The sequence below is a fragment of the Drosophila bipectinata genome, chromosome 4 (assembly GCF_030179905.1).
Source record: "Drosophila bipectinata strain 14024-0381.07 chromosome 4, DbipHiC1v2, whole genome shotgun sequence".
In the NCBI taxonomy this organism is placed as follows: Eukaryota; Metazoa; Arthropoda; class Insecta; order Diptera; family Drosophilidae; genus Drosophila; species Drosophila bipectinata.
The window spans coordinates 5,654,030-5,681,879 of record NC_091740.1 but is presented as its reverse complement, the minus strand read 5'-3'; the positions used below and the strand labels follow the sequence as shown (position 1 = coordinate 5,681,879).

Genomic DNA, 27,850 nt, shown 5'->3' with positions numbered 1-27,850 from the left:
TCATTATGATCCTAAAGCCATTCAAAACAGAAACAGAATTGCTATCATACCGTCCCATTAGTCTGCTGACAATATTGTCGAAAGTATTTGAAACAAGAAAGCAAAGCTAACTTCGGGCGGAGCCGAAGTTGATATACCCTTGCAGCTAAAACCGGATATATATCGCAAACATCGGATATAGTTGGCCGATCCTTATGATTACATCATAATAAAACCAATTAATTACAATAAAAAATCTAAAAAAAAGTCCCAAGCTTCTATCTTCAAAAATACGAAAGTTGATATTTCTACCAAATACCATTTTCGATCGTTCGATTGGCTGATCCTAATGAAATTTTGTAGGTCGGATCAACTGACATAAAATATAATCTGTACCAAGTTCCAGCTTTCTATCTTCAAAAACACGAAAGTTGGGTCATTTCCGATCGTTCAGTTATATGGCAGCTATAAGATATAGTCGGCCGATCCTTACGAAATTTGGCATGTCGTATTATTTTGCCAAAAGTAGCTCTCATGTCAATTTTATGAGATTATACCATTTGTTATACCATTTCCGATCAATCAGTTATATGGCAGCTATAGGATATAGTCGGCCGATCCCGGCCGTTCCGACTTATATACTGCGTGCAAAGGAAAGAAAGGTGTGTGCAAAGTTTCAAGTCGATAGCTTTAAAACTGAGAGACTAGTTCGCGTAGAAACAGACAGACAGACGGACAGACAGACGGACAGACGGACAGACAGACATGCTCATATCAACTCAGGAGGTGATCCTGATCAAGAATATATATACTTTATAGGGTCGGAGATGTCTCCTTCACTGCGTTGCACACTTTTGGACAAAATTATAATACCCTCTGCAAGGGTATAAAAATACTATTGAAGAGAATGTTGCCAATTCTGTAGAAACTTTCCATCATTCTCGAATATCTATTTGAATTCAGGAGAGGTTACGGGACACCGGAGTAATGTCATAGGGTCATTAATAAAATAGTATCCGCATTCGAAAACAAAAAGTACTGCACTGATGCATTTCTTAATGTACAACAAGCGTATGAGCGAGTCTGGCACAAAATAAAGCAAAAACAAGAAAGCAAAGCTAACTTCGGGCGGAGCCGAAGTTGATATACCCTTGCAGCTAAAACCGGATATATATCGCAAACATCGGATATAGTTGGCCGATCCTTATGATTACATCATAATAAAACCAATTAACTAAAATAAAAAATCTAAAAAAATGTCCCAAGCTTCTATCTTCAAAAACACAAAAGTTTATATTTCTACCAAATACCATTTCCGATCGTTCAGTTATATGGCAGCTATAGGATATAGTCGGCCGATCCTAATGAAATTCGGTAGGATGGATCAACTGGCCAAAAATAGAATATGTATTAAGTTTCACACCAATATATAGTTTCACACCGTGGTTCACACCAATATAACCGCTAAGGCTCCGTTATTCAATAATTCTAGGCAAAACTCTATTAAAGCTTCTAGCTGACCTCACTGACCGACACTCACCTCAGTGCTTCACGTCCACGCTTTGCTGTGAACGCCGGCTTGCCCGGACAAAATCCACTTCTCCCGCTGCGAGCTGCATATCCTCACAGATTTAGAGACTCGTGCTCCGCAATCGTCCCTGGGGCAGTTCCCCTAACCGTTATCTGACCTTTGTACCACGTTTTTCTTCCTTTCTTTGTGTCAAATACTTTTTTTCTCCTCCTTCTCTTTAAATTCACTTGCTTTGCTGTCGGCGGCTGAAAGTGAAAAGAACGCACGCTTCCTATGACCCTCCGGCATTTTCCCACACTCGTTTGATCCTACCCAATCCTCCCTGATGCTGGGGTGCCAACTCCTAAGGCTTTATTCCCAAAAAATGCAAAAATTTCCGTTTGTTGTGTAAAAATGTTGTACTTTTTGTTGAAAAAAATTGAAGATCTGTTTTTAGATCCAAAGCTACAACATTAAACTATTGAAAAACGCCAGAAGTTTTAAAATCGGCTAAAAATTATGCGTTTAGAAATTTTTAAGAACAAGAAAAACCCGAATAAAGTTCTTTTTTTTAAATAAATAAATGTTTAATAGTTTTTTAAGTAGTTAATAGTAGTTAATTTAGTAGTTAAGTTAGTAGTTAATTTAATAGTTTTTTTTTATAGTTTATAGTTTTTTTAAATGGAAATTTTGTTATATTCGACCTGATAAACAATACGTTTTATGCCACTTTATAACAATGGTGGGCGAAACGCACACATGAAACTCACTACTCTGCTGACAAAAGATTATATAACAAGGCTGCATCTGAGCTTAATGAACTGCTGTCGAACTTACGCAATGAATCTCTAGCTGCGTCTCTGAGAAACTTAGACCCTAATTCCTGCAACAACCTATGGAGGGCGACCAAATACCTAAAAAGAAACGTTAACATTCGTAATAGCAATGGAACTTGGTGCAGGTCTGACAACGAACACGCGGAAGCATTTTCACAACATCTGCATTCCGTGTTTCAGCCAAACGACATCAATAATCCAATGACAAAGAATAAAGTAGAATACTTTCTTGAGTCACCCTGTCAAATGAGCTTGCCTATTATAAACATCAAGTATGAAGAAATTGTGACAGAAATCAAATGCTTGAACAACAAAATGTACCAGGTCCTGACAAAATAGACGGCATTACCCTCAAAACTTTACCACCAAAATGCATTCGATTTCTCACTATCATATTTAACGCAATTCTCAGACTAGAACACTTCCCAAGTCAATGGAAATGCGCAGAGATCATTATGATCCTAAAGCCATTCAAAACAGAAACAGAATTGCTATCATACCGTCCCATTAGTCTGCTGACAATATTGTCGAAAGTATTTGAAACAAGAAAGCAAAGCTAACTTCGGGCGGAGCCGAAGTTGATATACCCTTGCAGCTAAAACCGGATATATATCGCAAACATCGGATATAGTTGGCCGATCCTTATGATTACATCATAATAAAACCAATTAATTACAATAAAAAATCTAAAAAAAAGTCCCAAGCTTCTATCTTCAAAAATACGAAAGTTGATATTTCTACCAAATACCATTTTCGATCGTTCGATTGGCTGATCCTAATGAAATTTTGTAGGTCGGATCAACTGACATAAAATATAATCTGTACCAAGTTCCAGCTTTCTATCTTCAAAAACACGAAAGTTGGGTCATTTCCGATCGTTCAGTTATATGGCAGCTATAAGATATAGTCGGCCGATCCTTACGAAATTTGGCATGTCGTATTATTTTGCCAAAAGTAGCTCTCATGTCAATTTTATGAGATTATACCATTTGTTATACCATTTCCGATCAATCAGTTATATGGCAGCTATAGGATATAGTCGGCCGATCCCGGCCGTTCCGACTTATATACTGCGTGCAAAGGAAAGAAAGGTGTGTGCAAAGTTTCAAGTCGATAGCTTTAAAACTGAGAGACTAGTTCGCGTAGAAACAGACAGACAGACGGACAGACAGACGGACAGACGGACAGACAGACATGCTCATATCAACTCAGGAGGTGATCCTGATCAAGAATATATATACTTTATAGGGTCGGAGATGTCTCCTTCACTGCGTTGCACACTTTTGGACAAAATTATAATACCCTCTGCAAGGGTATAAAAATACTATTGAAGAGAATGTTGCCAATTCTGTAGAAACTTTCCATCATTCTCGAATATCTATTTGAATTCAGGAGAGGTTACGGGACACCGGAGTAATGTCATAGGGTCATTAATAAAATAGTATCCGCATTCGAAAACAAAAAGTACTGCACTGATGCATTTCTTAATGTACAACAAGCGTATGAGCGAGTCTGGCACAAAATAAAGCAAAAACAAGAAAGCAAAGCTAACTTCGGGCGGAGCCGAAGTTGATATACCCTTGCAGCTAAAACCGGATATATATCGCAAACATCGGATATAGTTGGCCGATCCTTATGATTACATCATAATAAAACCAATTAACTAAAATAAAAAATCTAAAAAAATGTCCCAAGCTTCTATCTTCAAAAACACAAAAGTTTATATTTCTACCAAATACCATTTCCGATCGTTCAGTTATATGGCAGCTATAGGATATAGTCGGCCGATCCTAATGAAATTCGGTAGGATGGATCAACTGGCCAAAAATAGAATATGTATTAAGTTTCACACCAATATATAGTTTCACACCGTGGTTCACACCAATATAACCGCTAAGGCTCCGTTATTCAATAATTCTAGGCAAAACTCTATTAAAGCTTCTAGCTGACCTCACTGACCGACACTCACCTCAGTGCTTCACGTCCACGCTTTGCTGTGAACGCCGGCTTGCCCGGACAAAATCCACTTCTCCCGCTGCGAGCTGCATATCCTCACAGATTTAGAGACTCGTGCTCCGCAATCGTCCCTGGGGCAGTTCCCCTAACCGTTATCTGACCTTTGTACCACGTTTTTCTTCCTTTCTTTGTGTCAAATACTTTTTTTCTCCTCCTTCTCTTTAAATTCACTTGCTTTGCTGTCGGCGGCTGAAAGTGAAAAGAACGCACGCTTCCTATGACCCTCCGGCATTTTCCCACACTCGTTTGATCCTACCCAATCCTCCCTGATGCTGGGGTGCCAACTCCTAAGGCTTTATTCCCAAAAAATGCAAAAATTTCCGTTTGTTGTGTAAAAATGTTGTACTTTTTGTTGAACAAAATTGAAGATCTGTTTTTAGATCCAAAGCTACAACATTAAACTATTGAAAAACGCCAGAAGTTTTAAAATCGGCTAAAAATTATGCGTTTAGAAATTTTTAAGAACAAGAAAAACCCGAATAAAGTTCTTTTTTTTAAATAAATAAATGTTTAATAGTTTTTTAAGTAGTTAATAGTAGTTAATTTAGTAGTTAAGTTAGTAGTTAATTTAATAGTTTTTTTTTATAGTTTATAGTTTTTTTAAATGGAAATTTTGTTATATTCGACCTGATAAACAATACGTTTTATGCCACTTTATAACAATGGTGGGCGAAACGCACACATGAAACTCACTACTCTGCTGACAAAAGATTATATAACAAGGCTGCATCTGAGCTTAATGAACTGCTGTCGAACTTACGCAATGAATCTCTAGCTGCGTCTCTGAGAAACTTAGACCCTAATTCCTGCAACAACCTATGGAGGGCGACCAAATACCTAAAAAGAAACGTTAACATTCGTAATAGCAATGGAACTTGGTGCAGGTCTGACAACGAACACGCGGAAGCATTTTCACAACATCTGCATTCCGTGTTTCAGCCAAACGACATCAATAATCCAATGACAAAGAATAAAGTAGAATACTTTCTTGAGTCACCCTGTCAAATGAGCTTGCCTATTATAAACATCAAGTATGAAGAAATTGTGACAGAAATCAAATGCTTGAACAACAAAATGTACCAGGTCCTGACAAAATAGACGGCATTACCCTCAAAACTTTACCACCAAAATGCATTCGATTTCTCACTATCATATTTAACGCAATTCTCAGACTAGAACACTTCCCAAGTCAATGGAAATGCGCAGAGATCATTATGATCCTAAAGCCATTCAAAACAGAAACAGAATTGCTATCATACCGTCCCATTAGTCTGCTGACAATATTGTCGAAAGTATTTGAAACAAGAAAGCAAAGCTAACTTCGGGCGGAGCCGAAGTTGATATACCCTTGCAGCTAAAACCGGATATATATCGCAAACATCGGATATAGTTGGCCGATCCTTATGATTACATCATAATAAAACCAATTAATTACAATAAAAAATCTAAAAAAAAGTCCCAAGCTTCTATCTTCAAAAATACGAAAGTTGATATTTCTACCAAATACCATTTTCGATCGTTCGATTGGCTGATCCTAATGAAATTTTGTAGGTCGGATCAACTGACATAAAATATAATCTGTACCAAGTTCCAGCTTTCTATCTTCAAAAACACGAAAGTTGGGTCATTTCCGATCGTTCAGTTATATGGCAGCTATAAGATATAGTCGGCCGATCCTTACGAAATTTGGCATGTCGTATTATTTTGCCAAAAGTAGCTCTCATGTCAATTTTATGAGATTATACCATTTGTTATACCATTTCCGATCAATCAGTTATATGGCAGCTATAGGATATAGTCGGCCGACCCCGGCCGTTCCGACTTATATACTGCGTGCAAAGGAAAGAAAGGTGTGTGCAAAGTTTCAAGTCGATAGCTTTAAAACTGAGAGACTAGTTCGCGTAGAAACAGACAGACAGACGGACAGACGGACAGACAGACATGCTCATATCAACTCAGGAGGTGATCCTGATCAAGAATATATATACTTTATAGGGTCGGAGATGTCTCCTTCACTGCGTTGCACACTTTTGGACAAAATTATAATACCCTCTGCAAGGGTATAAAAATACTATTGAAGAGAATGTTGCCAATTCTGTAGAAACTTTCCATCATTCTCGAATATCTATTTGAATTCAGGAGAGGTTACGGGACACCGGAGTAATGTCATAGGGTCATTAATAAAATAGTATCCGCATTCGAAAACAAAAAGTACTGCACTGATGCATTTCTTAATGTACAACAAGCGTATGAGCGAGTCTGGCACAAAATAAAGCAAAAACAAGAAAGCAAAGCTAACTTCGGGCGGAGCCGAAGTTGATATACCCTTGCAGCTAAAACCGGATATATATCGCAAACATCGGATATAGTTGGCCGATCCTTATGATTACATCATAATAAAACCAATTAACTAAAATAAAAAATCTAAAAAAATGTCCCAAGCTTCTATCTTCAAAAACACAAAAGTTTATATTTCTACCAAATACCATTTCCGATCGTTCAGTTATATGGCAGCTATAGGATATAGTCGGCCGATCCTAATGAAATTCGGTAGGATGGATCAACTGGCCAAAAATAGAATATGTATTAAGTTTCACACCAATATATAGTTTCACACCGTGGTTCACACCAATATAACCGCTAAGGCTCCGTTATTCAATAATTCTAGGCAAAACTCTATTAAAGCTTCTAGCTGACCTCACTGACCGACACTCACCTCAGTGCTTCACGTCCACGCTTTGCTGTGAACGCCGGCTTGCCCGGACAAAATCCACTTCTCCCGCTGCGAGCTGCATATCCTCACAGATTTAGAGACTCGTGCTCCGCAATCGTCCCTGGGGCAGTTCCCCTAACCGTTATCTGACCTTTGTACCACGTTTTTCTTCCTTTCTTTGTGTCAAATACTTTTTTTCTCCTCCTTCTCTTTAAATTCACTTGCTTTGCTGTCGGCGGCTGAAAGTGAAAAGAACGCACGCTTCCTATGACCCTCCGGCATTTTCCCACACTCGTTTGATCCTACCCAATCCTCCCTGATGCTGGGGTGCCAACTCCTAAGGCTTTATTCCCAAAAAATGCAAAAATTTCCGTTTGTTGTGTAAAAATGTTGTACTTTTTGTTGAACAAAATTGAAGATCTGTTTTTAGATCCAAAGCTACAACATTAAACTATTGAAAAACGCCAGAAGTTTTAAAATCGGCTAAAAATTATGCGTTTAGAAATTTTTAAGAACAAGAAAAACCCGAATAAAGTTCTTTTTTTTAAATAAATAAATGTTTAATAGTTTTTTAAGTAGTTAATAGTAGTTAATTTAGTAGTTAAGTTAGTAGTTAATTTAATAGTTTTTTTTTTATAGTTTATAGTTTTTTTAAATGGAAATTTTGTTATATTCGACCTGATAAACAATACGTTTTATGCCACTTTATAACAATGGTGGGCGAAACGCACACATGAAACTCACTACTCTGCTGACAAAAGATTATATAACAAGGCTGCATCTGAGATTAATGAACTGCTGTCGAACTTACGCAATGAATCTCTAGCTGCGTCTCTGAGAAACTTAGACCCTAATTCCTGCAACAACCTATGGAGGGCGACCAAATACCTAAAAAGAAACGTTAACATTCGTAATAGCAATGGAACTTGGTGCAGGTCTGACAACGAACACGCGGAAGCATTTTCACAACATCTGCATTCCGTGTTTCAGCCAAACGACATCAATAATCCAATGACAAAGAATAAAGTAGAATACTTTCTTGAGTCACCCTGTCAAATGAGCTTGCCTATTATAAACATCAAGTATGAAGAAATTGTGACAGAAATCAAATGCTTGAACAACAAAATGTACCAGGTCCTGACAAAATAGACGGCATTACCCTCAAAACTTTACCACCAAAATGCATTCGATTTCTCACTATCATATTTAACGCAATTCTCAGACTAGAACACTTCCCAAGTCAATGGAAATGCGCAGAGATCATTATGATCCTAAAGCCATTCAAAACAGAAACAGAATTGCTATCATACCGTCCCATTAGTCTGCTGACAATATTGTGGAAAGTATTTGAAACAAGAAAGCAAAGCTAACTTCGGGCGGAGCCGAAGTTGATATACCCTTGCAGCTAAAACCGGATATATATCGCAAACATCGGATATAGTTGGCCGATCCTTATGATTACATCATAATAAAACCAATTAATTACAATAAAAAATCTAAAAAAAAGTCCCAAGCTTCTATCTTCAAAAATACGAAAGTTGATATTTCTACCAAATACCATTTTCGATCGTTCGATTGGCTGATCCTAATGAAATTTTGTAGGTCGGATCAACTGACATAAAATATAATCTGTACCAAGTTCCAGCTTTCTATCTTCAAAAACACGAAAGTTGGGTCATTTTCGATCGTTCAGTTATATGGTAGCTATAAGATAGCTGTAAAATTTGAACTCTGTAACTCTAAAAACACCAAAGTTGTACCATTTCCGATCAATCAGTTATATGGCAGCTATAGGATATAGTCGGCCGATCCGGGCCGTTCCGATTTATATACTGCGTGCAAAAGAAAGAAGGGTGTGTGCAAAGTTTCAAGACGATAGCTTCAAAACTGAGAGACTAGTTTGCGTAGAAACAGACAGACAGACGGACAGACAGACGGACAGACAGACGGACAGACGGACATGCTCATATCAACTCAGGAGGTGATCCTGATCAAGAATATATATACTTTATAGGGTCGGAGATGTCTCCTTCACTGCGTTGCACACTTTTGGACAAAATTATAATACCCTCTGCAAGGGTATAACAAGAAAGGAAAGCTAACTTCGGGCGGAGCCGAAGTTTATATACCCTTGCAGCTAAAACCGGATATATAGACGCAACATCAACATCGCAAACAAGTTGACCGATCCTTATGATTACATCATAATAAAACCAATTATTTACAATAAAAAATCTAAAAAAAAGTCCCAAGCTTCTATCTTCAAAAATACGAAAGTTGATATTTCTACCAAATACCATTTCCGATCGTTCAGTTATATGGCAGCTATAGGATATAGTCGGCCGATCCTAATGAAATTTGGTAGGTTGGATCAACTGACCAAAAATAGAATCTGTAATAAGTTTCAGCTTTCTATCTTAAAAAACACGAAAGTTGGGTCATTTCCGATCGTTCAGTTATATGGCAGCTATAAGATATAGTCGGCCGATCCTTACGAAATTTGGCATGTCGTCTTATTTTGCTAAAAAAAGCTCTCACCTAAAATTTTAATTCTCTAACTCTTAAAACGCCAAAGTTATACCATTTCCGGTCATTCAGTTATATGGCAGCTATAGGATATAGTCGGCCGATCCTGGCCGTTCCGACTTACATACTGCGTGCAAAGGAAAGAAGGTTGTGTGCAAAGTTTCAAGTCGATAGCTTTAAAAGTGAGAGACTAGTTTGCGTAGAAACAGTCAGACGGACAGACGGACATGCTCATATGAACTCTGGAGGTGATCCTGATCAAGAATATATATACTTTATAGGGTCGAAGATTTCTCCTTCACTGCGTTGCACACTTTTGGACAAAATTATAATACCCTCTGCAAGGGTTTATTGAAGCATCCGAACTCCTGCAGCGTGAGCTAAGCCTAATTGAAGACTAGTTTCTTCGATGGAAAATTAGGGTCAACTCCCTAAAATCAGTCTAAATCACGTTTTCATTAAGACCAGGCAGCTACCCAAATGTTGCACTTAACGGCTCACCAATTCCACAAACTACATGTGTAAAGTATCTCGGGTTGCATCTCGCCGCAGATTAACATGGAAAAATCATATCAAAGCAAAATGTTAACAGCTCAGACATAAAACACTAAAAATCCGCCTCTACAAAGCCATACTAAAGCCCATCTGGACCTACGCGATACAGCTATGGGGAACTGCTAGCAACTCGAATATTGAAATTCTTCAGCGTTACCAATCCAAAACTTTGAGACAAATTGTCAATGCTCCATTCTACGTATCTATTGCAAACATTCATAAAGATCTCAACATCACAATCATAAAAGAAGAAATAAATAAAATTAGTAAGAAATACATCAACATCGAATAATTTAGCCTTAAATATAGTGGAAAATAACTGTTAAGCTTCTTACTGTTCCAAATGCCGATCTTGAGAAGCCTAGTCATTAAAATAAATTATGGGATTGAAGATGGTTGGTTTGCTCTCTTTTTAGCTCTGCCACCGCAGTTAATATGGTCGCCATTGCTGAGGCGATTTGCTATACAGTGCTGCGCAAGTCCATTAAAATTTTCATTATTCTGGATAAGTCTCAAGTATCCTGATGAACGGTGAGGATTTGATGCCTTGTCTTTGTCCAAGAACTTATTTGGCGCCGAAAGCTGGAAATTCTTTTTCATAAAATGGCATAGTCTACTGGGAGCGATTTTGAGCGTTGTATGAAAGAAAGGTACCAGAGGGACTTCGTGCAGCCTAAGAGAAGGATACCCTCGTCTTGCAAAGTTGTTGGAAATGAAGAGCCTGTTTCTGTAAATTTACTCTCAATGGTAGAGAACCTTTTACTGCCATGATAAGTACTTTTTCATGTTAACTCGACAGGATTGGTCATAAGCGACAGTAAGGATCGTTGACAGTTTTGGCTTTGCAAGAGGAAGAGCCAGTAAAATGACTATTGCCACAACGGCCGCAAGTTGGTGCGGCAAGTTGGTTGCTTAAAGCCGTATTTCTTAGTGTGGTCAAAAGCAAAACAACGGAAGCATCATATTGGCGATCATATTATTTTAAATATGTCGTTGTTGTGTGTAACATGTAACGAGGTGTTGAGAAGGACCCGTCCTTGCTGGGGCACGCTATAGAGTCCGGCTCTTGCTCGTCGGCTTGGGGGTGGTGGTTTTGTTTCGGACAAATCGAAAAAGTAACATATTCATAATCTAAAGTCGAGAATTGAGCGAGCTGAGCGACAAATTAATTGCAAGATAGAAACGGTAGAAATGTATATAAGTTCCAAATTAACAGAGAGAATTTAGAAGGTTACTAGCGTGAAAGTGTAAACGGGGCGATACTGGTGTAGATGTGGTCGCGATTTGCCCTCCCAACCTATGATTCCCATCCTTGAGATCAACTCTGGTGACCCGTTTTACTCACGACCGCTAAGACATTAGCTGAGTTCAGATACTTAAAGTTTAGTTTATATCAAGTAAGTACACCACTTTTAGACGTGATCGACCTCTGCGAAGGGGGGTGGACTTGCTCCTGAAGGGGTGAAATTTGTCCGCTATTCAATCCGTCTTTAGTCTTATGACCGATCGTGACCAGCTTGTAGCTCTGGGTGACTTTATTATCCCAGAACTAAAGTGGTCTAATGTCGATAACTCACCATTTTTATAACTTATCAAGCCATTTTTCTAGGTCAAATTAACCATGTTAGAAATTCGTTGTGTTTTCAGTTATTGCATAAGACTTATGTTTTACCATATATCTAATCCTGATGCTACCATTCTTTCCATAGCTATGTCCCTTCGACCCAGAGGATCCATATCACCCCCATATTCCATGCGTGGTAAATGAGATTCGCGTTTTTCGATACATTTGATTAGTCCAATATTCTGGCTTGCACCGATGTATAAAAAAAAAAAAAAACAAAGACTTTTTTTTAATATTTTTTTAAGTCTAAAAATTTAAAATTCAATCAGCAAAACTTATATTCCGTACGCCTTTCTCCGAGAATATCTTATTATAAGATCTCATAAGGGTTAAGCCCGTTTATTTACCAGACCCCAATGGAGTACCAGATAGTTTTCTAAAATGTGCCAGGGCTCGGAAAAGGATCTTTGCAAACCTCGATTTTTCTCCCTTAGTGGAAGGAATGCAATAGCCATTCCCTCAAGTAGAAAGACGTTATGTATTATTTATGTACTTTTAATTCTTGTAAGGTTGTGCTTTTACTAGTATATGAGATTTAATTTCTGTCTGAAAATCTAATTGACAGTTTTTTTTTAAATTAAAACGATTCCTGGAGTTTCATCACACAGAGTTGCAAATGTTAAACTTTAAATAAGAAAATCAAGTGGAATGTTATTGTCTTGATTTATTGTATTATAGTTATTTATTATCTTATTATTGTATTTGAATAAAAGTTAATCCTTTATAGATTTTGTAACTTCTTGTACTTTGTTGTATATTTATTATATAATCAGTTTAAATGAACTGAAAAACATTTACAAATTGAAACAAATTTAAAATTTATGAGTATCATCACATTGTTATTGTTTTTATACCCTTGCAGAGGGTATTATAATTTTGGTTAAAAGTGTGCAACGCAGTGAAGGAGACATCTCCGACCCTATAAAGTATATATATTCTTGATCAGGATCACCTCCTGAGTTGATATGAGCATGTCCGTCTGTCCGTCTGTCTGTCCGTCTGTCTGTCTGTTTCTACGCGAACTAGTCTCTCAGTTTTAAAGCTATCGTCTTGAAACTTTGCACAAACTCTTCTTTCCTTTGCACGCAGTATATAAGTCGGAACGGCCCGGATCGGCCGACTATATCCTATAGCTGCCATATAACTGATTGATCAGAAATGGTATAACTTTGACATTTTTAAAGTTAGAGAGTTCAAATTCGACATGAGAGCTATTTTTGGCAAAACATTACGACATGCCAGATTTCATAAGGATCGGCCGACTATATCCTATAGCTGCCATATAACTGAACGATCGGAAATGACCCAACTTTTGTGTTTTTGAAGATAGAAGTTTGGGACATTTTTAGGTTTTGTATTATAATAAATTGGGTTATATTATCATATTCTTATAAGAATCGGCCAACTATATCCGATGTTTGCGATATATATCCGGTTTTATCTGCAAGGGTATATAAACTTCGGCTCCGCCCGAAGTTAGCTTTCCTTTCTTGTTATTATTATTAGAGTATCACCACCATTTTGTTGGCTATTTCCTCTATAATTTCCTCCTTAGTTGGTTGCATTGTGTATTTATAGCTTGTACAGATAGTGAGTATAGTGAATACAGATGAAAGATCTGAAAGGCATTCAGATTTTAAGGAATGTTTTTGGTAACCGCAAAGTCTATTAAGGGGTTATATACAGTTGTACCGAGCAAAAATATGGATTTTTATCGATTTTTTTTTGACACCATAGAAAATATTTATGAAAAATGTTTTACCGACGTTTTTTAGTACATGTAGCCGAATTCCCGGATTGTCTTTTTTCCATGGTGTCTTGCGGTGGACATGATTTCTCGAAAACGGTTCATCCGAAATCCAAAATTCAAAAAGAGGGATTTTTAAAAATTTTGACTAAAAAAAAAATGGCGACGTTTTTAACAAAAAATGTACTTTTTCAAGGTATAAGATTTTCGTTTTTTGTGCTTTAAAAAAGGAGTTTTCAAAAAAATCACGGCTAAATCATCTCGTTCACGGACTAGCTAATATCATAATAAATAAGTGGTCAAAATTTGGTGTTGATCGGATTAGTAGTTTTTTAGTAATCGTGTCCACCGCAAAGGTAATTTCCCAAAAAAAAGATTCTGAGATAATCGCGTTTAAAGTTTCAAGTTTGTTCAAGTTTTATATGCAGATATTGTGCTATAAGTAGCTACAGCTTCGGTTCTAATGCTCCGATCGTTATGAATTTTTGTGAGAATATTCCCAATAGAATATACTTAAAGAACATGCAATAAAAAAAAATGGATTTTTTCATGTATCACAACTGTATATAACCCCTTAAATCGGATAGTTTCTTTGGGTCTGCCCAACGTATGTTGGTGTGCCATAAGAAACATAGTCGAGCTTCTTCTTGGCTTTGATAATTGCGCTATAGAGCTCCTATCCTTTTGAAGTCTCGAGACGAGATCACCAGTGTGTGTGATTGACATTCTAGTCTTCTGCTGCTATGAAGTGGTCTCCTAGTGAGTTGAAAAATTGCATAAACTCATCTTCAGCTATAGTGAAGCGAGGGGAATGGTATACGGCGGCTAGTGTAAATTAGTTGCCTGTATTTAGTTTTATATTCATAGACGTGGCCTGTAGGTAGTTTTTAGCCAATTTGTTATGATAGTGAAGCTTAATACGACTTCACATTAGAATTCCAGTCCCATCATGTACCTTACCGTCTGGCTGATTTGTTCCGTAGAAGGAATATACACGTAGTTGAAAATTGTATTTGCTTGTAAGGTGTGTTTCAGAAAGCAGCATTACGTCGATATGATTGTCGGGTAGAAATTGAGCTTACTAAAGTTTATGCTGTAAAACAGTGTTGCTCATCCCGTTGCTCTCGCTGCTCATTTGTTTTTGCAAATGCTCATGCATACGGAGTTGTGTGTGACTGCTCACGCCATACGGTTCCGTTGCTTACGCCTTAAGCTTCGTTGGTCCCAGCATAGGCAAAGGGCAAATACAATAACAATTTTTTTGTGTTTTCCCTATTCTCCTCATTCGTGCTAATCCGAGTGCATTTTGTTGATGGAGTGCCGAAAACTTTTCACTGCAAGAAATTCATTCTTGTTTTTGTTTCTGCCAAAATGGTCGACCTGAAGCGATGAATTTGTTCTTTGCAGAACATTTTTTTAAGTAAGAAGCTCTGTCAGTGCACCCACATGGATGGGAAAAAAACTCTCGCACCAATGTATTGATGATTTTTTGCATTGGTATAAGATTTTGCTCTCCCGTATGCAGAGTTTGGGCAACACTGCTGTTAAACGTCGTTAGAGTTTTACGTAGATATTCGTAGGGAAGTCATAATTTGGATTGTTGTGAAACCAGCATTTGAATCAATACATTTTGGTTTCGCATTAAATCTTGAATAGCTGGGCGCATAAATGACATAAATTCTATAAGGCTTTGTTGTAAGTTCCGTATCATAGCTTAAAAGTTGCTGCTTCAGTGATTGATGTTGCTGAGTATGCTAATTGCAGAAATGAACTTTTTGAGGCAGGGGTAGCCAGTCCTGCTATTAAAGCGCTTGTTTATAGAACTATGGGTTCTAGTGATGATTTGACTGCAGTTGAGAAGAAGACTTCAGAATTTGATCTGGAGGCTGTCAACTATATATTTTATATATATAGTTTCTATTGCAGCTAGGCTAGCATTACCACGGGCTATTTTGAGTTGAGAACTTAGGTTGCTGAACTTTCTTTTGATTTGGATGTAACGATCCATACCAGTCTCCAAAGCTGGCTTAATATACAGCGACAGACGTGTTAATATTTGCGCTGCTAGCTGATGATGTCGTTAAACGTGCTGTCGATACAGTTGCCGTTGTTTTTGTTGTTACGGTCGACGTTGATAAAGAAACTGCTGTTAAGGATGTAGTCTCATGTGCCGGCCTACTTTTTAGAGGTTATTTCAAAAAAATTTTTTTTTAATAAAAAATAATGCGATCGTTTCAATTTTCAAATATGTTTTTATAAGCATCATAAACTATTTGAAAATATTTTGTTTAATTTATTCTTGTGTAGTTTAATACACTTTATAGCATGCCAAAGTATGCATATAAAAAAAAAAGATAGGTCCCTGGCGCAGGTGATTTCGACTGCTAGAGTCATCCGAAACAAAAAATTAGAATAGATTATTGTTTCGTAAGCTAATGGCTCTGTCCCGTACTAGAATGAAATATTTTCATCAATAAACAACAAAATGGCGAACTCACAAAACAAAAAATTAAAAAAAATTAAAAAAATTTATCTTAAATTAATGATAAAAAAAAAACTAATCATTAAAAATAAATGATTCTAGTACGGGACAGAGGTGTTACTTTTTAGAACAACATATCCAAATTTCAGCTAGATCGGTACCATAGAATTTTGTGAATCACCTGCGCCGCACACAAAAATGTCGTTTCGAGAAAAACGCGTTTAAAGTTTAGACGCTACCGAGAAACTCATACTTTTCGGTGTAGGCGCGCTCCCGATTATGGGCTGTATCTCTGTCATTATTTGATATTTTTATTTGAAACTTTAACAGTACATTCATAATAAACAATACTATCCAAATATAAAAAAAAAAAAAATTGATTTTTTCAACCTCACACATGAGACTACATCCTTAAGGTGGGGGTAATGGACCGCGCTTAATCAGAGCTTGCCTTATTTTCAATGGCTTTAAAAGAAAATTACCCGTTGTTTTTTTTTGTACTGAGACCCGTCTCTCGTCTTGCTCACGTTGACGTTGTGTGCGAACTAGAGGTCTGCATGAATAGCTAAAAAACGACATTCAAATGCACAACCTTGAAAATGAATTGAGTGAGATAGAATGCTGAGACGAAAACTAATAAATGAGTGAGTGCGACTGTATAGGTCTCACGCGCACAACATTCGGGGGATGAAAACCGAATTGAATGAGTTAGAGTTAAAGTTCGCATTTGAATTGTTTCGAATGCATTCTAGAATGTACGATACAACTATGAATATTTGCCTGTTTTTTTAGACGCTGATAATAAAATAATTCAAAAGTGAAAGCAAGTCATTGTTTTTTTCAGAAATATTCTATATATTTTGTATATTTTATTTTACATATTTTTCTTATAAGAATGTAAAAATATTTTCAATATTTATTAATAAATAATTTTTCAGCACAATTTTGCCGCTAAAAAAAATTTGTAAAATAATTTAATTTGGAAAAACTTAAGAAAACTAAACAGAAAATAATAATAACAGTTAAAAGACATAAGTAAAAAATACTTTCATTATAATTCACCTTTCGGTCAATTCCCTAATCCAAAAAACACTAAGAAAATAATAATATTAGTTAAAAACCATAAGTTAAAAAAACACTTTCATCATAATTCACCTTTCGGTCAATTTCCTCATTATTAAAGAAGTATTAAAGAAGCGTTTTGCTCAACAAAAGAAAATAAATGAATGCATAGAGTGTGTTAAAAACCATTCGAGACATTCGGCTACATTCCTCATTCCAAAAGCACTCTTTTTACTTCCCACCCCAATTCACTCGGTTTCAAAGCAAGAGAATGCCCATGAGTTAGAATGCTCTCTCACTCTCTCACTCCCTCTCACTCAATTCGTTGTGTCTCTTACACTCATTCATTCTATTCCATTCGGATGTATTCTATGGCTGAGGCAATAAGAATGTATTCCTGCAGAACTCTAGTGCGAACGTCGTTTAGATTCATTGTAATCAAGGTTGATTTCATTAGAGCTTTATAATAATTAGTTATCCAATCAATATAAACTTTCGCGATTTCATCGCAGAGAGCGTCTTTTCGAGTTATTGTAGATTTATTCATCAGTCACTGCACTTTTATGATTTTATTGAATTGTTTCTCCCGAAGCACAATAAATACACGTATGCATGCGACTAATAACACAGTCCAGTTTCATTCTAAGCTTTAAGGAGTAAAGACGTGTGACTAGTGAGCAAACCCCAGACCCAACTCTTATCAGTTAAAAACAATAACTACTACAAAAACAAGTGTACAAGTGCACAAAACAAATATTGAAAAAAAGCAATAAAAAACAACAAATCCACTGATCAGTTCCAAAAACCCAAGCAGGGCACCTGCCCTACAACAACAACAATGCCTCCCGATATAAATAGGCTTTTTAAGTCAAGCGACACCGGCCCCAAATTCATCATCATAAAAAGAACAGACAATAAAACATTTGAACACGTATGTCCCTTCCTAATTAAAAAAGTTATTGACTATACATGCAATGGTGTAGTGGAATGCAAAAAAACAAGAATTGGCGATCTACTTATCAAGACCAAGAACACACTCCAAGCCATTAAACTCAAAAAGCTGAGCACCTTCCACGAATTTCCCGTATCAGTTAATGAGCATAATACCCTCAACTTCTCCAAGGGAGTAATTTACTCCAATGACCTAAGAAACATTGAAGAAGAAATTATACTGCAAGAACTTAAATCGCAAAACGTTACAGAAATACGGAAAATTAAGAAAATGGACAAAAACGAACTAAAAGAAACCGGACTCATAATCATATCCTTCGCATCACTGACTCTCCCAGAGGCAATGATGATTGGTTATGAAAAAGTAAACATACGCCCATACATACCACTCCCACTCAGATGCCGCAACTGCCTCAGACTTGGCCACCCCACAACAGCTTGCAAATCAAACACATTATGCAACAACTGCTCCGCAGAGAAACACACATCCATTGACGAAACTTGCACCAACGAAAAGTTCTGCATAAACTGCAAATTCGACCTCCCAACCAACAAACACAGCCCAATTGTCAAAGCATGCCCAGCGTTCATAAAACAAAAAGTGCTGACATCAATTAAAACCCTTGAAAAAGTTGACCACAAAACAGCCGTCAAAATTTACCACACCCGACACATACACCAACCAGCACTATACTCTACCATATTAGCAGAACAACCATCCAAAAATGCAACAATACCCCCAAAACCACCTTCTCACTTCTCCGATCACCAAACTGCAGGCAAAACAACCAACAACAAAGAAAAGCAACATCATCCGACGACCTCGAAGTACCCATGGACACCACCCCCACATTAGCCTCAACATCAAAATCGAAATCAACATCAACACTCAGCTCATCCCTATCAGAAGAACTCAAACTCAAAATTTTCACAAACAAACAAAACACCCTCGCCAAGCCCCTCAAATCTAAAGAAAAAAATGAACAAAAACCCAAGAAAAACAACAAAATCACAAACCATTTACTTAACAGCGATAGCGACAGCATTTAAACTTAGACTACATACAAGATAATACCATATAGACTATCAACCAAATCTTAATTTTAACTATGCTAAAAGTCCTCCAATGGAACTTAAACGGGTACATTAACAATTATAGCCAGTTGCAAGTCCTTATCAAAAACCACAACCCAATAATAATATCACTACAAGAAACCCACCTTCTCTCCACCCAAAACATCCCTATCCCAATTAACTATACCTTCTACCACGAAAATACGGCTATAAACGGATATGGAGGTGTAGCACTTCTAATCCACAACTCAATACAACAGCAAATCGTACCGACTAATGCAATTGACTTTGACACTATAGCAGTAAAAATTCACTCCAAAATAGAATTCACCATAATCTCATCGTACATACCACCCAGCAAACCTTTTAAAATACAAAACCTCAGAAACATTTACGACAGTATACAACCACCGTTCCTAATTACAGGAGATTTTAGCAGTTGGCATAGAAGTTGGGGCTCACAGTCCAACAATACCAGAGGCAACATAATATTTAAATATATTAACCAATCCTCACTAATAACTCTCAACAACGGATCACCAACTCATTTTACTACGCACCATACCTTCACCCACATAGACCTTTCCATTGCATCACCCTTACTCTCCCTTACCTCCAAATGGTACACAGATAACTCCCTATCGGGCAGTGATCACTATCCCATTTATATCGACATGTTTGAACAGAGCATCACCTGCCCTGTTGAAAGACCCAGATTCAACCTTAAAAAAGCTAAAAAAGCCTTAAAAAGCTGGCCCCTTTTTCAAGAGATTTCCGAAAAGTTATCCAACGAAAGACCTCCCAGCCCAAACATAAACAAAGAAGCTGCCAACATAACTAAAATAATTATTCAAGCAGCCAATGAAACCATTCCCCAATCACATAAATTTAAAATAAAGAAAACTGTTGCATGGTGGGACCCAACCCTTCAACAACTCCAAAACAAAAAAAGCTTATGTTGGCGTACTCTAAACCGAAACATTGACATGACAAACATACTTGAATACAAAAAAGCAAATGCCAAACTTAAGCGGGAAATAAAAATCAAGAAACGAACATCTATTCAAGACTTTACAGCTGAAATAAGCCCTAAATCCTCCACTATCAAAATATGGTCAAACATAAACCGCTTCTGTGGCCTAAAAACACAACACAACATTCATTGCCTTACTGACCCCAACAACCCCACACAAAACATACTTGATAATAAGGAAATAGCCAACACACTTAGTACCCATTGGTCAAACTCATCACTCGACAACAATTTTTCCTCAACCTTCATTCAACAAAAATCACATTCAACCCACGACTCCTCACACACCCCATCTACTATTGCCTTTAGTATTGAAAAAGATATTACCATGATCGAAATGCTAGCTTCCATCAATCAACTTAAAGGCACGACACCAGGACGAGACCAATAATAAAAAACCTATCTCCAAGCCTACTGATAAGACTTCTCAACCTTTTTAATAACATCCTTAACTCACATATCCCCCAACAGTTTAAAGTTAGCACTTTTATACCCATACCCAAACCAAATTTGGATAAAACCTCCATTGACTCTTATCGCCCTATCTCCCTCGACCCATGCATAGCAAAAGTCATGGATAAAATTATATCTAAACGGCTTTGGTGGCTAGCTTCAAACTGCAAGTTATTAGACAGCCGTCAGTTCGGATTCAAAAAGGGAAAATCGATCTCTGATTCTCTAGCCATACTAGATTATCAGATAACCTCCTCCCTGTCAACAAAAAACCATGCCTCTATCATTTCTTTAGACTTTGCCAAAGCCTTTGACAGGGTAGGCATTCACAGCATCATGGATGAACTCAAAGATTGGAAAATAGGTCCAAAAATAGCCAAATATATATTCAACTTTCTTACCAATAGAAAAATATCAGTCCTTACAAATAAGGTATACTCATCCTCACAACCCTTAGACAACGGCATACCCCAAGGCTCACCGTTGTCGGTTATCCTGTTTGTTATAGCCTACAACAAGTTAAACCAAATAATAGCCAAAAAAAAGAATTGCCAATTCACCGCCTATGCAGACGACTACACTATAATACATAAAAGCTTAACATAAAGTATAAAGCTTAACAAACAAATAACTAATCTCAACTTAGATCCACTATTTAGGAAAATCCTAATATGGTGTGACTACTCAGGAGCCAAACTGTGAGACACCAAATGTAAACATTTGCATGTATGCAGGAAAAGAAACTGCAACTTCACTCTCCTCCCATCTAACATAACTCTAAAGGATGTAGACACCCTAAAAATCCTAGGAATAACAATTAATAAAAAATACAAATGGAACAATCACATCGAAAACTTAACTTTACAACTATCAAAAAGACTCAACATAATAAAATGCCTATCCAGTAACAAGTTTGAATGTAATGTTAGCACTATCCTTTATGTGGTAAAAGCAATCTTGATGTCCAAAATCGACTATGGAATACATTTATATGGCAATGCCCCCAAGTCCTTCCTAAACAAAATTAAAACTTTATACCACACAGCTATCCGTCATACCTTCTCCGCTTTTCGTACAACACCAATAAACAATTTATTACTTGAAACGGACATAAGACCCTTGGAATTTAGAACATTACACGCCACCCAAAAAAACTTCAAAATAATTTTAAATTCCAAGCACTCACCTATCGAAAAAATTTATAAAAACCTAACTAAAACCAAGAAGATTCCAAAAATCCCCTCCTCCCTCTATAACACTATTAAACTCTGCAACCAACTAAACATAACAATGGCCCCCATAACTACCAAGAAAGAAAAAACACCACACTGGCTGGGCAGCCAAACAATCACTAACACCTCCTTAAATTCATCCAACAAAACAAAAACAACCCCGATCGCCTATCAACAAAATTTTAAAGAAATCGTTAATCAAATGAAAAACCGTACATTTCTCTATACCGACGGCTCAAAATCACCTAAAGGCGTTTCATATAGCGTCACCACAGATAATGAAATAATTCTGTACAAACTACTCCCTGAATTCTCTTCCATTTTCACAGCGGAAATTGCAGCAATCCTTGCCGCATGTATATACGCCAAACAAAATAGAGGAAAATACGTTATATGCACCGACTCCCTCTCCTCCTTAAAAGCAATTAATAACACTAACAACCAAAACTATTACACAAGCGAAATACGAAACATAGTAGGCAAATACAAAACGGACAAACTAACTTTACTTTGGATACCCGGTCACTGCGGTATAAAAGGTAATGACCTTGCAGACACAACAGCTAAAAACTCCCACAACTTCCCTCTTGTCACTGAATGCAATTACAACCCATCAGATATAAGTAAATACATCATTAAAAACTTACAAACTCTGGACTGCACCACACTTACAAAAGCATCTCCTTACTACAAATTAAACTGCCACGAAAAAGCTACCCCTGAGATAGTAAAAAACACTTCACGGGCAGAATTCAAAAAATTCAGCAGAATCAGACTTGGACACACCAACTTAACCCACAACTACATCCTTAACAAATCCCCACCAACCCTCTGCCCCAATTGCAACATACCCCTTACTATTTGCACCCCTTACACATTTTTATTGAGTGCCCTCTCTATGATAATGAAAGAATCAACCACCTTGATAATACAATAGAGAAAATAACTTCCTACAGAAACTTAAATAAAACAATAGACTTCCTAAAAGCTACGAACCTGTACCACCTAATTTAATAGCATAACTTCCCCTAACTTCTACTTAATACCTACATTTATATAATGATATTACTACTTAAGCATTTGAATTAGAACAAAATCTTGCAAACAATCACTTTAAATCTTAACTCAAATAAGCTTAAGGCCTCAGTTGCTATAGCTTTAATTATCAAACTAAGTGCGAATTTGTAATTTTCGTTTAGCTGTTAATAATAATAATAATAATAATAATAATAACACAGTGCGACAGTTCTGTATATTCACTTGCCGTACCCGGACGTGTTTCTTCGATCGCTCTTGCCAGTTTGCAATTATTTTCGATCTTGAACTCAAGCTTTCTCCTTCTGCGACAAGTTGAAATATAACAATTAATCCCTAAAAATAAATTCGACTTATTAAGTTCATTGAACTATTTATTTCCAATTTATACATTTAATCGGTTAAAGTTATCTCTGTTGCGCTTTAACTATATTCTCCAACATAAGTCTCTCCGAGCTGTACTCTCCGGACGTAACCCGTTACATTCATAGTTACTGTGGAGTTTGTTGTTCTTCACGACGCCGAACCTTCGTTGCACATCTCTTTTGTAACGTCATCTCTTACATCCGATCTGAATCTGATCGTCCACTCTCGGCTACAGAGTGCTTCAGAGAGCCTAAATTCTTTACACGCTATTACAGTGGTCTGCATTCCGTCAAAAAGAAGCCAAAAATGAGTCTTACTTGCACAGCAAAAAAATGTGAATTTGGTGGAACCATCACGGGTGACTCATACCTGTCTTGTTGGCTCTGCAATAACTGCTCACATATTAAATGTGCTGGAGGAGGACACAATGGACGGATAAGTGACCTTATCAACAAGAAAATTGGCCTGACATGGTCTTGCATCGCTTGTAGAGAAATTGAGTCAGAGATGCGGACTTTTATGAAACAGACGAGAAATGGTTTCCTAGATGTCCGCAAGCAATTCTCGGCCCTTAATGAGCAATTCCTCGCTCTTGAAACTCAATTCCTTGGGCTAAAGTTGTTAAGTGAATCCCCCAGACGAAAAATTCCGAACAACAACCTGCTGACTGCTAAATTATTGAATACCCCTACATCCCATGCTGTACAAGTCGATGAATTTTCAACACCAAACATTTTACCGTCGCCTACTAGTCTACCTACTTATGCTGTTCCAGTACCAAGGGACTTGATGAGCCTTCCTTCAGGGCACTCTAATATTCATCCCTTGCAAGAAGCGATCAGCGTACCAAGTACAAATCTCGAGCCACCTCTCATCTTGGAGCCTCCATCGTTGGACATCGTTGGACAACCCCCATCGTTGGACAACCTACCCTCTGCTCTAGCTGTGATGTCTCCAAGGCCTCTGGTTGGTGTGGCGCCTGAAGTTAGATCTTCTGGACTTACGTTGAGGGCGGTTGCTCCTCGTAAGGCCATTTTTGTCTCTCGGCTTATGCCGGATGCTACTGTTGATGATGTCAAGAGTCACCTGTTAAACCATCTTAAGGTAGCTCCTAATGAAATAGCTATTTTTAAGTTTAACTTTAAGCATAAGCGTTCTATATCTTCTTTCAAAATAGTTCTACCTGATTCCTACCTTGAAAAAGCACTTGATCCTGTAGCCTGGCCTGAGCACAGTATCGTTCATGAATTCCTAGCAAAAGACGCTCAGAATCCTATCCCTGCAGAAACTGCTTCAAAAAACTGAATAACATAGTATTTTCCTGCTGCTATCAAAACGTTAGAAGTATTCTGGGTAAGCTGAGCCAGTTTTTTACAAAGAGTGCTTCTTTTGATTTTGATGCTATCGTGCTTACTGAAACTTGGCTTAACTCCTCTGTCTCTGATTATGAAATTCTTGTTTCCAAATTCATAGTGTTTCGATTGGATCGTCCAACTTTTGCAGGTGGTGTCCTCATTGCTGTTACTAATAAGTACCCTTCTGAAATTATTCCTTTCACGAACGAGTTCGGAATTGAGTTCATTGCGGTGAAAATTTTAACTGGCTCGTCTCATATTTTTCTGACCTGTTCCTACATTCCTCCCATGGCTGAAGATATTGTGTACTTTCACCATCTTGATGCCATTAGGTCTATCTCTTCGTTGGCCAAGGACCGTGATTTAATCCTAATCATGGGAGATTTCAACCTTCCCATCATTTCCTGGATCCCGTCTGAGGTAGACAATTCCTTGCTTTCCAGTTGTCATAACGACTTTATCGATGGCTTAACCGATCTTGCCCTGCTCCAAATTAATCCAATTCATAACACTCATGGCAGATTTCTCGACCTTATTTTTTCTAATGTGTCATCCTCTGTGACAGTCATTCGGTCCCCGCCGCTATCGCTTCCTGAAGACATTCACCACCCTACATTATTAGCATCGGTGTTAATTGATGTGCCTCACAATGATGCTTGCTTTAATGCTAAACCTCGTTTCAAATGCTTCAGAAAGACTGATTTTATTGCCCTTCGGAATCATTTAGCTGAAATCGATTGGAATTTTCTTTCATCTATAAACACAATTGAAGCAGCTACGGATTCGTTTTACGAAATAATTCATAATGCCTTGAACAAATTTGTTCCGGAAGTCCCTGTATCATTGTCTACAAAACCACCTTGGTATAATAAACACCTTTCTCGTCTTAAGAACAGGAAATCCAGAGCTTACAAAAAGTTTCTTAAGTCAGGATCGATGTGCCACCAGTCAAACTTTCTTTATGTTCGCAACCAGTTTATTATTCTCAACGATCTACTCTATAAGCAGTATATCATGAATTGTAAGGTAAACTTTCGAAATGATCCAAGCTCCTTCTACTCTTTTGTCAATATGAAACGTAAATCAAATCTTTTTCCTCCTTCCCTATCATATAAAAATATTTCACATTCTTCTGAGCAAGGTATTGCTAATCTCTTTGCGTCATTTTTTCAAACCACCTATTCGTCCGATTCATATAACCACAATTCTACTTATCCTTATAAATTACCACATATAAACAACATTTACTTTACAAAATTTCGAATTCAGGATCTGTTCGAAGCTCTTTCAACAATAGATATATCATTCTCTGCTGGTCCTGACAATGTTCCTAGCTGTGTTCTAAGGTACTGTTCTGATATCCTTTGCTATCCTCTCACTATCTTATTCAACTTATCCTTGGAGCTGGCATGTCTCCCCAAGAGATGGAATGAATCTTTTATTATTCCGCTTCATAAGAAAGGCTCTAAAGCACTTATTGAGAACTACCGGGGGATTGCTAAGCTATCTGCGATTCCCAAACTGCTTGAGAAACTGGTTACTTTCCAACTGCAACATTTTTGTAAAAGTATTATTTCCACTTCACAGCATGGTTTTGTCAAGCATCGCTCTACCACAACTAACCTTCTTGAATTCACTTCGTTTATCCACAGAGGTTTTCTGAGCCGCATGCAAACTGATGTGGTGTACACTGACTTTAGTAAAGCGTTTGACTCTGTTAACCACCATCTCCTCCTTCATAAGCTGTGTCTTTTGGGGTTTTCTCCTCATATAGTACAGTGGTTGACCTCTTATCTATCGAACCGCACGCAGCGTGTTTTGTTTAAAAACAGTTCATCACAGATTATAAATGTTTCATCTGGTGTCCCACAAGGTAGTCACTTAGGACCTCTTCTGTTTGTTCTTTTTGTCAACGATTTACCTAGTGTTGTAAACTATGCTACTACATTTATGTATGCTGATGATGTCAAGTTATGTCTTTCTTTCTCAGACCATTTCCTTCATAGACACTTGCAACTAGACCTTAACGAAGTCTTCTTGTGGTGCTCAAACAATCTCCTATTGCTTAACTGCTCTAAGTGTAAGGTTATGACGTTCAATCGCAGTGTGCCTCACATCGTTTCGTACTCTCTTGGGAATAACGTCTTAGATCGTGTTTTCCTAATTAACGATCTTGGAGTAATTTTTGACAATAAGTTGTCCTTCAACGACCACATATCACTAACAGTGAATAAAGCCAGAGGCGTGCTAGCTTTTATCAAACGTTGGTCTAAAGAATTTGATGATCCTTTCACAACTAAAACTCTATACGTATCGTTGGTTCGTCCTATCTTAGAATACTGTTCTAGCGTTTGGAGTCCGCAATACTTTGTTCACCAAAGGAGGATTGAATCAGTCCAAAAGCAGTTTCTGCTATTTGCGTTAAAAGGCTTAAACTGGGATACTGCCACTTCCCTCCCGTCGTATAATTGCCGGTTAAAATTACTAAACCTACCTCCTTTAAAAGAGCGCCGTACTTGTGCTGGGGTTATGCTGCTTCATCTGCTTATTCTTGGACAGGTTGACTCACAAGTACTTCTTGATAAATTATTCTTTTCTGTGCCTAATAGAGTAACTAGATCATTCCGACCCCTTTGGTTACCAATTTATAGATCTAATTTTGCGGAACACGATCCATTCCGCGTTATTTGTAAAAATTATAACTCGTTATCCCATTTAATGTCCCCTGAACTATCCCTAGTTGTAATTAAATCCAAAATTATGGAATATCTTTTAACTTAATTTATCCTTACTCTTAGTTATAATAATATAGAAATAACAGTTCATTGTTAATAATAATAAATAAATAAATTAATAAATATTGAAAATATTTTTAAATTTTTATAAGTGAAATTTGTAAAATGAAATATACAAAATAATAATGAATATTTTTGAAAAAACAATGACTTGCTTTCACTTTTGAATTATTTTATTATCAGCGTCTAAAAAACATTCAAATATGCATAGTTGTATGGTACATTCTAGAATGCATTCGAAACAATTCGAATGCGAACTGTAACGTTAACTCATTTAATTCGGTTTTCAACCCCCGAATGATTAATTATGATCATATAATGATCATTCATTAATTTTCGTATCAGCATTCTATCTCACTCAATTCATTTTCAAGGTTGTGAATTTGGATGTAGTTTTTTAGTTATTCATGCAGACCTCTAGTACAAAACCGTGTTTAAAATATTTCTAACACCCTCAAAATCTTGATTTTTCAGAAAAAACGTTTTTTCGGGACTTTTATGCTCTG

General features: G+C 37.1%; 1 protein-coding gene across 6 annotated transcripts in view; it reads left to right on the top strand.

The window, feature by feature from the left end:
- The window catches only part of LOC108124132 (43 kDa receptor-associated protein of the synapse), a 443,392-nt gene that overhangs the window by 80,190 nt on the left and 335,352 nt on the right, over positions 1-27,850 (top strand). The window contains exon 1 of one of the 6 annotated variants that reach the window (XM_070282395.1): positions 22,140-22,332. The exons of the other annotated variants lie outside the window; for them this stretch is intronic. The gene's annotated coding sequence lies outside the window, so the exon portion shown is untranslated. Of the gene's footprint in view, positions 1-22,139; positions 22,333-27,850 lie in introns of those variants that run through there. 6 annotated transcript variants of the gene reach the window in all.